Here is a 14368-nt window from a genome sequence, read left to right as displayed (position 1 = left end):
CCGAAGTCGACATAAAAGGGACCGAACCACAGAAATCACAAGAGAAAGCACAAAGCAAGAGCTGGAACTCGCCTAAAGAGAACAAAACCACCCAAGATTTTGTTTATAACGTACCAGTTTGCCATAAATAGAGACCACGCGTAATAAATGGAATGTTTTTCACGTAAACAAAACAACAGGCTCCTGCAGAACTGGAACCTGTTTCGTGCGAGTGAAGGCTAGAAAAAAAACCTCTACCTCTATACCCAGACTGAGTTCGTTTCCACGGAGTCTAAGAGGCGTGTGATACGCTCAAACGGCACAGATAGATGGCGCCACTCACCCTGAGCCCCTACGGGACATGAGTTGCGAATGCGTCTTTATGCGGAACAATTTCAGAGTAACATGATCAAAAATGTGGGTTGTAAAGAATTGAACACGTGGATGCTTGCCTCACTGCAAATATATTCGAAAGACCATTAATACCCCCTACTCTCTCTTCTTCCAACAAAGGAAAATAAATTTGCGCTCCTCCAACAACGTACTGGTAGAGAGACAAAAGTTTCGCGTTAAACAGTAGCCTGAGGAAGACCGTCGTCTTTGAAATTCAGAGTTGAGCCCTCCAATTCACGAGGTGGATACTCTGTCAACACAGGAAAAATCGGTAAGAGCGAGACAGCCTCGTCGTGTTTAACCAAACCAACAATAATGCTTGCTGTTCTAAAATGGTTATTTCACTACGACGCACGTTAATAGTATTAGGTGCCAATGCTAGCTGTGTCCAGCTGGAGTAGTCAATGCGTCATCGCAATTGTGTTATTATAGGTAAGGCATGTAAGGGATTTGTCACCAGTAATCAGAAGAAAACCGGTGGCTGCTCTAGCGTATGTGTGGACCATGCTTGGGCAAATATGTGTGATGGAGAGATCGGGTTTCGGCATCATGCGAGAGCTGACGACAAAAAAATGTTCGCCTGATATGAATTGATCAGTGTGCAAGCATTACGCAAACAATGTCGTCCCGAATGCCGACAACAGTGAGAGTGTGAGTGCAAAACCGGCAAAACGTTTATTTAGCATTTATATGCATGCGGATGGCTTCTTAGTCCACAAGTCCAAGCATCTTTTTTGCACATGTGCCTCTCTGTCAGCATGACCTCGTCGGCGAGGTGTGCGCTGGACAGCGCGGTCTCCCACTGCTTGAGGTTTGGGTTGGAGAAAGGGGGTGGCATGTTCGTAGTTTGTCTACATTTTTAGGCTATGTATTATATGAGGCCTGAATGTCCGCAAAACTGCATTTAGGTGCATGCTGATTGAGGAACTGCACATGGAGTCGGATTAGGATGAGGAACCGCGTTTGTTTGAAGTAAGCAAAGTGTAGAGCCTTTTTTTTACTGATTCGCTTGTGCGATGGTGTATAAATTCTACGTTCTAGCCATTAATGTGGAGTGATGGCCCTGATAAGACACAACGCAGGTTCATGTTCTCCAAACAACAACAGCGCTCAAGACGCGACAGAAAGAAGGAAGCCACACACACAGTGTAGCCTCCCTCTCTGTGTCCCGTCTTGGGCGCTGTTTGTGTTTGAAGCATGAACCAACAAGCCCAAGCACTTCCATTGTCACGTTCTCCTTTCGTGGTCTGTATACATCTAAAGCTGTATCTACCCCCAAGGGTTTCATATCCGTGGCCAAAAACGGCAAGGCGCCAAGGCCTCAGACACCGAGTGCATGCGTCAGGCTTGGCCGGACCCAGCATTAGCCGCCAGGGAAGCCGAGCGTAGTGTCAGTAGATAATGCGTTAGAGTATCGCCACCGAGGCGTGCAAGTCAGCAATGGCCGTCATTTGGGCGTTTATCAGTGTTGCGAGATAGTCGCATCTATGGCCTCGAGGTTAACTTCTACCGGGTCGCTTGTTTACAACACTACCGAAGACGCAGCAAAGCAGCATCTTTGGACACACTTCTGCTGCTGAAATGCTCTTACACGCCTTATATTGTATTCGCATTCGGAACGACGCCAGTCGCGCGCAGCCGGAGAGCAGGGAGGTCAAACTCAGCCTACCAGATTTGACCGACTAAAACGCATAAACAAAATTGCGGCTTCCATGAACCGTCACCGAGTAAACGAATGTCCCGTAATGCGAATTGACCAATGATTATGGCGGCGTCACGAAACAATCGGAAAAAAGAGTGCCGATACTCTGTGACACTAGCCGAGTGCAAGCGAAAAGCCCACCGAGACGGCGAGAAACATTATTACCCTCCTCCATCACTATTTGTAGTGGTTCACAACAGCTTTGCGGGACACCCACTTTCGCAGGGTTGGATGGCTACCATTTTTTTTTCGCTCACTCCAATGCGCCGTTTCCACTTACCAGAGCCGGTAGACGCGAGAGTGAAGTGTTATGTGAACAAATGCAGTCATTCTTCACTTATTTCTACCTTGTCTCCGACGTGTTTTCTTTTCGGGCGTGCACGTGAGGCTTCGGTGGAGGGACTTTTTGCGGAAGCGGGACCGCTGGGTTTTCCTCGCCTAGTAACACTTCCATAAGTGTTACGGCCGTTTTCTGCTCATCATTTCGCCTAACAGTGTTTGAAAGAATGCGATTTTTTTTCTTGGGAAGATAGAAATGCAGGAAAGTTACGGAACCATAATCTAAAAAGTTTGGCGTTAAGCAAGATTTTTTTGCCGTAATCCCGTTCGTTAACCCTGCACGAAGACAACTTGAGGTCGGAAGCCACTGTGCGTTGTGATCATGGTTGCGTTGATGCTCACGTCTCTTGCCGATATGATGTCATGGTTTGCGATGTTGGGGTAGGCATTCGCTGCGGCATTTTTTGAGCCTGCGGCTCACGTTCAGAAAGCAAGACATATACAAATAAATACGTTTCAAAGTCATTTTTTATTCGGGCTTCGCACTTTTACGGCAATCGCTCAGGTAGGAACACTGAGCGCACTTCTTGCTGAAGCTTCACGACAGTCAGAATTGTTCGCGTCCACCGGTTCGACGCATGTGGTGCGACGTACAGGTGTCCCGGCCACTCACCAGGTTAATTCTTGTTAAATTTTTACTGGGTGCGGGTTGACGCCGGTGTTAAAACACTTGGCTGCTGATTTGGCCACCTGGGTTCAAATCGTACGCGAACCGAATAAATTTTCTCTTCACAAGGGCGGACATTTTGTTACCATTCGTGTTGACACTGACGACGACAACGACAGCGACTGCACCTATGTACGCAGATCGCCATTGTCTTTAGACGTATGTAATCAGCAATACCCCGCTTACCCAAATTTTGAGAGGCCTCGTGTTTGAAGTGCCAGAACATCAGCGCAACACACAGCTTACTCCAAAGACCAGAGCAAGGATTAAAATAGCCCCCTCCCCCTACCAACTAACATGAGCACCACAAGGCACAAGGACGGGAGAGCACTGCGCGCAAAGGCCCTCGTGAAAATAATTAAAAAAAATACTCTACACGGACGCCGGTTTCTCCAACGGAACAGGTCTCATAACAGTTGTCAACAGGGAATTGGAGCTTGTCACAGCAGCCACCGAAAAGAAACTGCAAAAATCTGCCGACCTTGAATGAAGAGCAATAGCAAGAGCCATTGAAAGCTGCACATGGGAAGACTATGCAATAATCTTCAGCGACTCACAAGCGGCGTGTCACCAGCTCATTCACAACCAGCTGAACACAACTACGGCACAGATAATAGAAAAAGCGATACAGGGTAGCTCAACACGATTCAGGCTGATCTGGATCCCTGGGCATGAATGCATCCCTGGGAATGAGCGCGCTAATGCTCTCGCCCACGAAATCAACAGCCGGGCTCCAGCGGATGGTCATCCGATGGCAATGCCCTCCTCAGGCAGCCGCTACATTGATATAAGAGAAGCTCTTCGGGAGGCACGCCTTTCCAGACAGCTGTTTCCGGCACCTCACAGCACACTAACCCGACGGCACTCAGCTATACTTCGACAAATACAGATCCGGACGCTTCCCACTCCTTACATGATACACAAATTCCGAAAAGTGGAGGGAGCCTCACAATGTCCCCACTGCGGGGAATACCCGAACATGTATCACACACTTCGCGCATGCACCCAGCATCCCGCTCTCCTGCCCATACCTCACATCACCTTCGCCAAGTGGGACGAGTGGCTGGCCGACTCAACAGCTCAAGGCCAGCGACATCTGACGGAACAGGCAGGGCTGGCCCTCAGCTCCATACCCGGAGCCCCGGACTAGGTGCGCCTTCTTTTAATAAAATTATCTGTCTCTCTCTTTCTCTCTCTCTCAACCGTTGACATGTACAAGTACCTTGATATTCACATCAGTAGCAACCTTTCATGGCAAACGCACTTACATTATATAACTAACAATGCTAATCGCGTGCTTAGCTACATAAATCGTAACTTTTCCTCAGCTCCTGTTTCCTTGAGATGACTGCTCTAAAAAACCCTCGTTAGGACTAAACTCGAATACGCTTCGGCTATCTTGGATCCGCATTATCACTGCTTATCACTTTTCCTTAATTGGGTGCGCTGTTAGAAGATATGGGGAGTTGACTCAAGCGAGCAAACAACCCCACCGAATCTACAGGGCACAGGTGACGAAGGGGGTGGCCGTCTGATGTACGGCTTTCGCCGACCAGAGCGGTAAGAATGAGTCAGAGCCTTGAACGAACAACAACAGAAAGACCTATATTTGAACAGGCAAAACACTGAACAAGCACGAGGACAAGTAACGTTAACTAGAGGTAACGTAAAACGAATACAAATGCGGAAAACAGTTCAAATACAAAATGTACCAAAAGGAGCTTTAACCATGAATATTACGAGGTAGAAAAGGTAGCTACCCGCCGCGGTGGCTCAGTGGCTAAGGCGTTGCGCTGCTGAGCACAAGGTCGCGGGTTCGATTCCCGGCCGCGGCGGCCGCTTTTATCATGGAGGCGACAAGCAAAAACGCCCGTGTGTACGAGATTTCGGCTCACGATAAAGATCCCCAGGTGGCCAAAATTAATCCGGAGCCCTCCACTGCGGCGCGCATCATCGCCTGCGTTGCGTCGGCGCGTTAAACCCTACAATCAATCAATCAGAAAAGGTAGCTAAAACAAAGACAGTTCGATGCATATGAGAGACCAAATTTCACAATATTCACCGACTGGGCCGGACGATGTAACTCTGTCTGAGGCGATTCGGCTACTTGTGAAGCGTGGCTTCGTCGTAGGCCAGGCCGTCCGAGACGATCACGGTGATTCGTTACCCGGGAGTACGTTGGAGTCCTCCAGGGCGCGGGTCGCCGATGGTGGTGCACGAACTGGCAGAAGCCGTTTTTACATCACGCCGTCCAAACCGAACTAATTTGATTCGGCCCGGATTCTATTTTATAACTGCGCCGGCGCGGGGAGAGAGGGCACAACGCACAACCCGCCCGCCACCGTCGAGCGCACATTTTCCCTCTTTCTCCCTTCTGGAATCATCAGCGCGCCTTAGCACTATGGTCGCCCCCTCGTAAGAGCTCGAAGCTTCGGCGAAAGCTGAGCGGCGGAGGTTTTATATATTTTTGTTATTTTCTTGCCTGCCAGCCGGCGAGTGGGCGGAGTTACCGCCGCCTCGTTCGAGAGAGTTCCAGGGTTTTCCACGGGGCGAATAGAAAAGAAATTGAATGAATCGGGATACTGGGTAGCCAGAATTAGTTGCAGTACAATAATATGAAAAAGCTACACGATACTTTTAAAAGGCTATACAATACGTTTAAACGCCCTACGCTCGAGTTTGTGACACTGCTTTCCTCCTCCATTGAGTCCAGTCAGAACCGTGCCTTCTGTTTCGTCGTTTCCAATTACTTTCGAATAGCTAGCTTAAATGAAAGCAAACCGTAAACTTCCCACTCTAACGTGTTGCAGGAAAATTGCACGTTTAAGCGTTTTCCACAAAATATACTACACTGATTCCGACATTAAAAGTGAGATTGTTTCGCCCCCAACTTTCATTTACTCATTCTTTGACCACATATTCAAAGTTACCGTCCCCACTTTCCTGACCAGTCTACATTTGAATTAGTTTTCGCTGAAGACAGCACCAGACTGGAATAGCCTCGCCGCCTCCATTGCGAGCAACGCTCATCCTATTGCATTTAAAATGGCCATAACTTACTTTGTATAAACCTTCCCACTCCTCTCTGTAACGTCTTCCGGGGCACTGAGAGTATTTTAGAGGTGAGGTATTTTTTATTTCAATTTATCGTTATTGCATCGCAAGGCTGACGATAAAAGCTGCATAGAAGCAGCTTGACAAGCCCGTCAGCCCAATTCAAACGTCAAGCAGCAGACGGCAAATATGCATGCTGTACAGCTTCTGCAGTATTAAACACAAAACACACCAAAGTATCGCAATTGTATAGCAATAACAAAAATATTCAAAGTAAAAAAAAATATATACACACTAACAACTAAACAAAGAAACGATATCGTATTCGAAAAACATCAGAACGCTACATGAAAATCCTATTTTTGCTGAAAAAAAAGACAAATAAGGAAAATAGAAGCAAACGACGAGGCACATACTGAAACATACAAAATGCAAATATTGTCAGTTTATAAAAATGCACTGGTAAACAAAAGTGATGTATACATATGAGCTACTGCATAAAACAGAACAAAAATAAGTCCTTCAAGAAAAATGTTTACACCAATCAGGGTATTACCCACAGTGAAATAATTAAAATGAAACAAACAAACAAACAAACAGACAAATAAATAAATATGTAAATAAATAAATAAATAAATAAATAAATAAATAAATAAATACGCAGTGTCTGGGGGGCCGTCCGACGGCGCTGCAGCTCAGCGCTACAGCCATGCCTAGAGGGCCATCCGACGATGTTCGAATTTCTAAGACTGGCGTGACACAGGACGGAGTATCTGCTGTTGTGGTGTAGAGGGTCCGGCTTAGCTTCCTGTTATTTAGGGCCGCGGTTCGATTGCTGCTCGTGCCTTGTTTATTTTTTATAACTCCGGTTTATATTATTTGTATAGCTCACGGTTGGTGTTCGGTGTTTAAAATGATTGCTTATGATCGTTAGGTTATGCTGGGTTATTTTACGTTACGTTATGTTAATGGAGGTCAAAGTAATGCCAGACGCGGCAGTTTTGCTTCAGAACGCCGGTGGACGTCGCTATAGTGCAGAACTTATAGTTCCGTCGGACGGCACTCCAGACACCGGCGTGATAATATCACTGATGATTGAAGCCTCCATAAAGACTGTGCCAGGTGTATACGGCAAGGACCCGTTACCTGGCTTCGCAGAAACGGAAGGCCACATATCCAGAAACAGTATTCGGCCACCCGATTGCGCTACCATAAACTCCGCTTTTTTCCGTCCGTAGTTAACAATTACCAGAAATTGAGCGGGGGTGAGCGTTATCCCTCTGGCGTGTTATACTCGCCCAGCTTAGAGCCCTAAGACTTTGGATATTGCAAGAATGGTACAAAATATTAAGACCTCCACGATTTACTGATATGCGAAGAAGAAGAAGAAGAAGAAGAAGAAGAAGAAGAAGAAGAATATAAAAGAAGAGCGGTGAGTCGTTGAGTACGAGGGTAAGTCTTCACTCTTGAGGTTGTTGGCTTGACTACATGGCATCGCGGAAAGAAGATGCCCCCACGGGAAGGACGGATCAAGCGGGCGTACAGGAAGACCACAAGAGCAACGAAGTGACTACAACTTGCAACCCAATCTGCTCGTCGCCCATAAATTCAACTACGGACCAGAGGCACGACTCGCACCACCAAGAGGCGCAGGGCATCAACGGAACCACAACTCCAAAACACAGCGCATACGCCTCTTCAAACGAAAATCCGACGGCGTCGGCGAGCCCGACAGGCGAACCCGGTGGATTCATAGTGAGGCAAGGCACTCCATCCTCCGTCCAAATTACAGAGGCAAGAAATCAACCACCACCCGCAAGTGCACTTGCTCAGCCACATTTGCACTGCGGCCTTGGCTTGGGATCCGGCGACGCCGAGAACACGCCTGGGGTGACAGCGCGCGCTGGAGATTTCGAGTGTGCGCAGTTACTCGAACCACAGACCGATTATCCTGGACGACTGTGTCTGAATTTCCCTTCGGCCGAGGCCGACGCCGACATGGGACAAACCTCAGCCCTCGAAGCGGAAACTGATTCACCTAATTCCGAATTCGTGGTAAAAATACCACTTTCAAGTAAGTGATGTTGAAGGCGCTAAGTTGGGCGAGTTGGTTACTAAGGGGCTCATCGTAGTAGCGAAGATTAACACAGAGACAAAGGTAAAGAGGAGACGAAACACACGTTAGAACTTGAACTCATTTCATCTAGCAGAAAACAGGGAAAACGTTTATATGTACATGAAACGTTGAAAGGACCCGCCGCGGTGGCTCAGTAGCTAAGGCGTTGCGCTGCTGAGCACGAGGTCGCGGGTTCGATTCCCGGCCACGGCGGCCGCTTTTCTGATGGAGGCGAAAAGCAAAAAATTGCCTGTCTGTACGAGATTTAGGCGCACGTTGAAGATCCCCAGGTAGTCAAAATTAATCCGGAGCCCTCCACTGCGGCGCGCCTCATCGCCTGCGTTGCGTCGGCGCGTTACACCCTAAAAAAAAACGTTGAAAGGGCGAAAATACAGCGAAAACAAACAAAATAGTATCGCACACGCCACACTTGCGCATATCTCAAAGCCACATCAAAGTGCCGGCCGATATCACACGGCGTAAATTAAACCTACACGTGTATGTGGCTGTCATCTTTCGCCCGCGCACAACCTGCTCCCCATCTTCAAAAAAAAAAAAAAAAAAGAACGCTTTCCTTTGCGGAGAGCGCCAAGGACGGTGAAAGGACGCATCTTTCCCCTTCTATGACGTTTTTCGTGTTTTCTGCTGCATAAACTGAGTGGAAATTCTAGCGTGTGTTTCGTCTCCTCTTTGCCTTTGTCTCTGTTTTAATATTCGTTAGTACGATAAATTCCTTACTTGAACTGCTGCTTGATATTTTACATGTTTTCGGTGTCCTCGTCGCTTTTAATGTACCACAGGGGTGGTAACGTATTGCCCACATTTTGTGGCACACGTAATAGTGCTGGTGCTTTAGGGAAATGTTGATTCCACTAAGCGCGCCTGCTTGAAAGGAGTTCCTGGTTTGATTGATACACAGGAATAAGCGGTGAAGTAAAATGTGCCACTACGACTTCTCAATGTTGTGAGATCTGTCTGAATTGGCGTAGGGCATGTTGAAGGGCAAAATAAGTCTGCCTTGTCATGGCGATATGCCTGTCACTGAGTTGTGGTGATCCGTCTAATCGCGCAGACAGGGGCTGTAGGCACCCGAGTGACTGTTTTGAGGATGAAGCCCCTTAGTGTTACGGGCTGTCGGCTTCTCATGTCGTCGTAGTAGTCGTATGTACTCCAATAATGATCGCACTCGCGTAGTGATCACACCCGTCAAGTTTGTCGCCAAAATACGATTTTTTAAAACTTTCCTGCGCAATGAAAGCACCTGAACTACTTGGCGCAGCAGTATGTGGTATGTGTGCCAAGTCTAGCTGATGATGATCGTGCTTCATTCCCTTTCAAAGCGGACATGGTATGTTATTGCTGCAGACTGGCCGATATTAGCGATATCGGCCAACTTGCGTTCAATATTGATGAGGAAGAAACTCACTAAATACACATAATGTACTCATCAGACAAAAAAAAAAAAAATGCGCTCAGCTTTCTGCGTCGGTCCCCATGCTTTTTTTTGATGTCCCGCACTGTGACAGCGGCAGCCACTTATAGGACGCCCTGTGGTCACCTCGCAGCAAACTTGTTCCGCCGCGTTCCGTAATTCATGAAAACACTGCATTTTGCGTCACTTTGCAAAGCGGCTGGCGGCGGTGCATGGGAGCTTATGTTTTTATGTATTATATTTATTATGTTCATTGGCCCTACCGGAAAAATTTTGACCCCAACTTGCTTGCCTGTTCTGTGCCCAAACGTTTTTCGCGAAAACGTTACCCCGCGTAATGAACGCGCCCCTAAATTTGCATCGATTTTTTTGGAAAAAAAGTTCGATCATTACGTGAGTAAATACGGTAATGTAGTCACGCTACTAAAACATCGGGATACTCGTTTCCGAACGCCGCGCGCTAGAACGGTTCGTGCTACACGACACTTACAGCAAAGCTGCATGCCTCTACTCCCAACAGTTTCATTTCCGTGGGCGAAAAAGCCAAAGCGCCGAGAATACACTTATACACTGCATGATTTGCCCTCCCAAGGTTTCACATTATGCTTTCATATCCGTAGGCAAAAACGCCAAGACGCCAAGTATACGCATGCTTCGCCCCTCCCCAGGTTTCACGTCAGTGGAGATGGCCCGGAATTTTGTTTTGAATAGTATGAGGAGCGCTGACTCCTCGGCTGTAGTCTATGTGGGGTGTTTTGATAAGATATCCCTTTCAGTTAACTAGCATTGTCGTACGCCTGAATTTTAGGAGTCGTAGAGTAAGAAGCAAAAATAATGGTAAGCTACACCTCGCATTATTTACAATACTTTGATTCTTTTAAAATGTTCCGTTAACACTTCGTCGCATTTATGTTGAAATATCCGCAGTCGTGTTCCCGCAAGCCACAATCATCCAACACCGCTTGCAATCCAGTTTGTAAAACAAAAGGCAGCATAGAGGAAAAAATGCTCCATGAGAACGATCTTTTGATGCCTGGAGCGGCAGGGGGTGACGGCCTGAAGCCTGTTCGCATGCATTACTGCGCAATGTACAAAAAAGTATCCCGGGTGCACCTTAGTCCGCGTGCTGTCAACAGGAGATAACGCCAGCAGTCCCCGCGCTGAGCTAAAATTACTGCAAATACCGAAGAATACCTTGCTCTCTTGCATATGGGCAGTTTTAATATTAAACGTTATGTGAATTAAGCATGCTGTTTGGTCCAAATCGTGAAATGCATAGTCAAATGCTTCTGAGCGGCTGCGGTAGTGGAATTGAGTTAACGATGAGACTGTGATTCCCTGAACGACGTCTGCGTCCGAAACGCAAAGTAGACATAGGTGGCGCCGGCTGACGCCCAAAACTGAACAATAGTCCTCGTAAACATATATCAGCTGCAGAGAGAGAACTCACAGAATTTTTCTGGGAATCCTTAAAAAAAACAGACACAAGAACGTTAAGGGACACGAAGAGAGCGGAGTGGGTCAGGGAAGAAACGCTTGTTTAGGACATACTAGTAGAAATTAAGACGAAGAAATGGGCGTAAGCAAGGCATGTAATGTGAAGGCAAGATAACCGTTGGTTACAAAATTATATGTGGATAAAGATGGATGAAGATATCGGATATGGACCGATGGATGGACAGAAGGACGGACGGATGGACGGACAAAGGATCCGGTTGGGGGTGCGTTACTCCTGCCTTTACGTCTGGATGGAAAAGGGACTGCCCCGTTATGTGAAATGTCAAACCTGCTGCGATTAAACGCCAGACATTCACCATCTTATTATTATGGACATGCCCTGAAACCAAAAACATTCGAAGGAAATGGCTGATGGCAGCAGCAGGGATGATCGCTGCTGGGAAGAAAATTTCCCATGTCTAGGTTCAAAAATTCCCTATTGTCTGCATAAACAGAAACAATAAAGAATTTTTGAATTTTTGATTGCGCCAGCATCGCGGGGACTGCTGGCGCCATCTCCTGTTGAATTAGAACATTCGAAGGAAATGGCTTATGGCAGCAGCAGGGATGATCACTGCTGGGAAGAAAATTTCCCATGTCTAGGTTCAAAAATTCCCTATTGTCTGCATAAACAGGGACAATAAAGAATTTTTGAATTTTTGATGGCGCCAGCATCGCGGGGACTGCTGGCGCCATCTCCTGTTGAATTGGTACATTCGAAGGAAATGGCTGATGGCAGCAGCAGGGATGATCACTGCTTGGAAGAAAATTTCCCATGTCTGGGTCCAAAAATTCTCTATTGTCTGCATAAATAGGGACAATAGAGAATTTTTGAATTTTCCCATAACCACGGCAGTCCCGTTTCCATCCAGACGTGCAGGCAGGAGTAAGAGTCACCCCCAACCAGATACTTTGTCCACCCATCTGTCCGTCCTTCCGTCCATTCATCCGTCCATGTCCGATATCTTCATCCATCTTTATCCACGTATAATTTCGGCACCAACGGTTATTTTGCCTTCACATTACACTCCTTGCTTATAGGCCCAATTCTTCGTCCTAATTTCTACTAGTATGTCCTAAACAAACGTGTTTCCCTGATCCACTCCGCTGTCTTCCTTTCCCTTAACGTTCTTGTCTCTTATTGTCATTAAGCGTAACAGAGTGAATCCCTAGAAAAGGCAAGCATGGAAGGGGCGGCATAAAGTTAGGTTGGCAGATTAGATTAAGAAGTTTGCGGGCGTAAATTGGTCACAGTTAGTACAGGACCAGGATAATTGGAGGCCTATGGGAGAGGCATTTGCCCTGCAGTGAACGTAGACAGGCTGAATATGATGACGACAAATTTTGTGAACTGTTCATCCTCAGCCAACAAGGTGAAACCAAGGCGTTCATTTGGGATGTTTGCAGTGGGCCATGAGCGGGCTCCTGCCATGTGATTTCTTAAAAGCACTGCAGCGCTCGCTTAACCCACCTTTAAACATCGTCCGTCTGTGCACCGCGTGCCCTGGCGCAAGAGAGAGGTATTTTAGGGACGATTTGTGGCTTGTGACGTTTCAAGACAAGCATACCCTTTTTCGAGATTCGGCAAGATTGGACAAAAAAACCCAGATTTCGTCGTTCTCGTGGCAACTCTTGCTCGAAACGAGAAATACAGGTATTCGCGTGCTCCCCTCCAAGGTGTTGCAGAATGACCATCCCTTAAAAAAATGAAGGTCACAGTTACAGCAACAATGATAGAGCAAAGGTCGTTGCGGCAGCGAAGAAGAGGCAAATCGGCTGCAATCGCGAACTTTAATTTTCGTGATGGTCGTGAAGGTTGCGTACAGCTTCGCTACCTTCAAGTCTTACGCGTTAGTGTGAGCTTCCGTCATTTTTTTAAACATGTAGGAATCATGAACTAAATATATTACTACTCTATTTTCTTTGTTCCTTTCCATTGGTTCTCTCGGCAACTTCAAATTTCGCAGTAGTGCACCACTGAGTATCACTTACCACGGTGTCTACTTCCTCTAAGGCAACTGGTCTAGACTTTTAAGCATTCTTTCCATGGATGAACGAATGAATAAGTGAATGAATGAATGAATGAATGAATGAATGAATGAATGAATGAATGAATGAATGTGTACGTGCATACGTGCGTGCGCGTGCGTGTGTGCGTTTGTGTGAGCGTGGTTGTGCAAGTTCCTATGAACTGTCCTCACACTACATATTCCTAAAAACTCGTTGGAGCACAGCAGAAGTAACTCTACTTCCTTTTCTGGCGGTGTTGCAAAAAGTGCTGCTGAAGTCTTGATGTTAACACCTACTTCAAGGTCGACAGTTTAGAAAGAACGCATGTAACACCCCCATCTTGTTGCTTCTCGGTGGTCAGCACGGTGCAAATAATACTGATGTCACTGCGCTCCGAAATGATATGGAGACTAGTTATGAACTGCCGCCCGCGCTTACATGCCTCATTTGTGAACCAACCTAGGAGGGGGCAAAAAACAAAACAATACAGAGCTCCAATTTTACTTCTCTTTCCTTTTGAGCTAGAGCTTGACCGACGTGCTTGGGAACCTGTTCCTGAAAACCATACCAAGGCGGTACATTCGAGCAACGGTGTCGGTGAGGGCCACAAGACGCCCTCCTTGGGGGACGTACCGGGCTGCTTCTTCGAGGGAACGCAAAGCTTTGCCTCGGCGCCTGCCAATACTGAAACACCGCTCGGTGCGTAGATTCTTCTAATTTATTCTTTTATGGTCTCATTTTGCATTTAAGTATTGGCATTCAAATTTGCCATGCAGTTGGAGGCCATCTATCTAAAACGTGAGAGCACAAGTTCCCTGTTTGCGGAGTAACATAGGAGGCCTCGTGATGTGTAAATTCCAGAGCGTTAGTTCTTGCTGAATGTTTCGCTGAGGCCAGTGTTTTGTGGTGGTGTCTGAATGCAGTTTCGTTACGGCAGGTCGCTTGACACGTTTACCTGCGTTCGATGGTCTCGTACTTTGCCAAAGTAAAACGGGTTGGGGGTAGCTCGCCGCCATTCTGCGCATGCGCATGCGTTGGTCCAACAGCGCGTGCTCCTTAACTTTGTGTTTTGTCTTCGAGGTGCGCGCTATGGAACGCGTCGCAGGCAATGGGAATTCAGTGAGCCGTGTTTCTTCGTCGGCTTTGCGTTCACGGCGGTGTTTTTTTTAGCGGGAGCAC

Source organism: Haemaphysalis longicornis, unplaced genomic scaffold (genome assembly GCF_048455015.1).
Source record: "Haemaphysalis longicornis isolate Haplotype H1 unplaced genomic scaffold, Haemaphysalis longicornis Haplotype H1 scaffold_13, whole genome shotgun sequence".
NCBI classification, from domain to species: Eukaryota; Metazoa; Arthropoda; class Arachnida; order Ixodida; family Ixodidae; genus Haemaphysalis; species Haemaphysalis longicornis.
The sequence above is the reverse complement of the archived record's forward strand: the minus strand, read 5'-3'. Positions refer to the sequence as shown.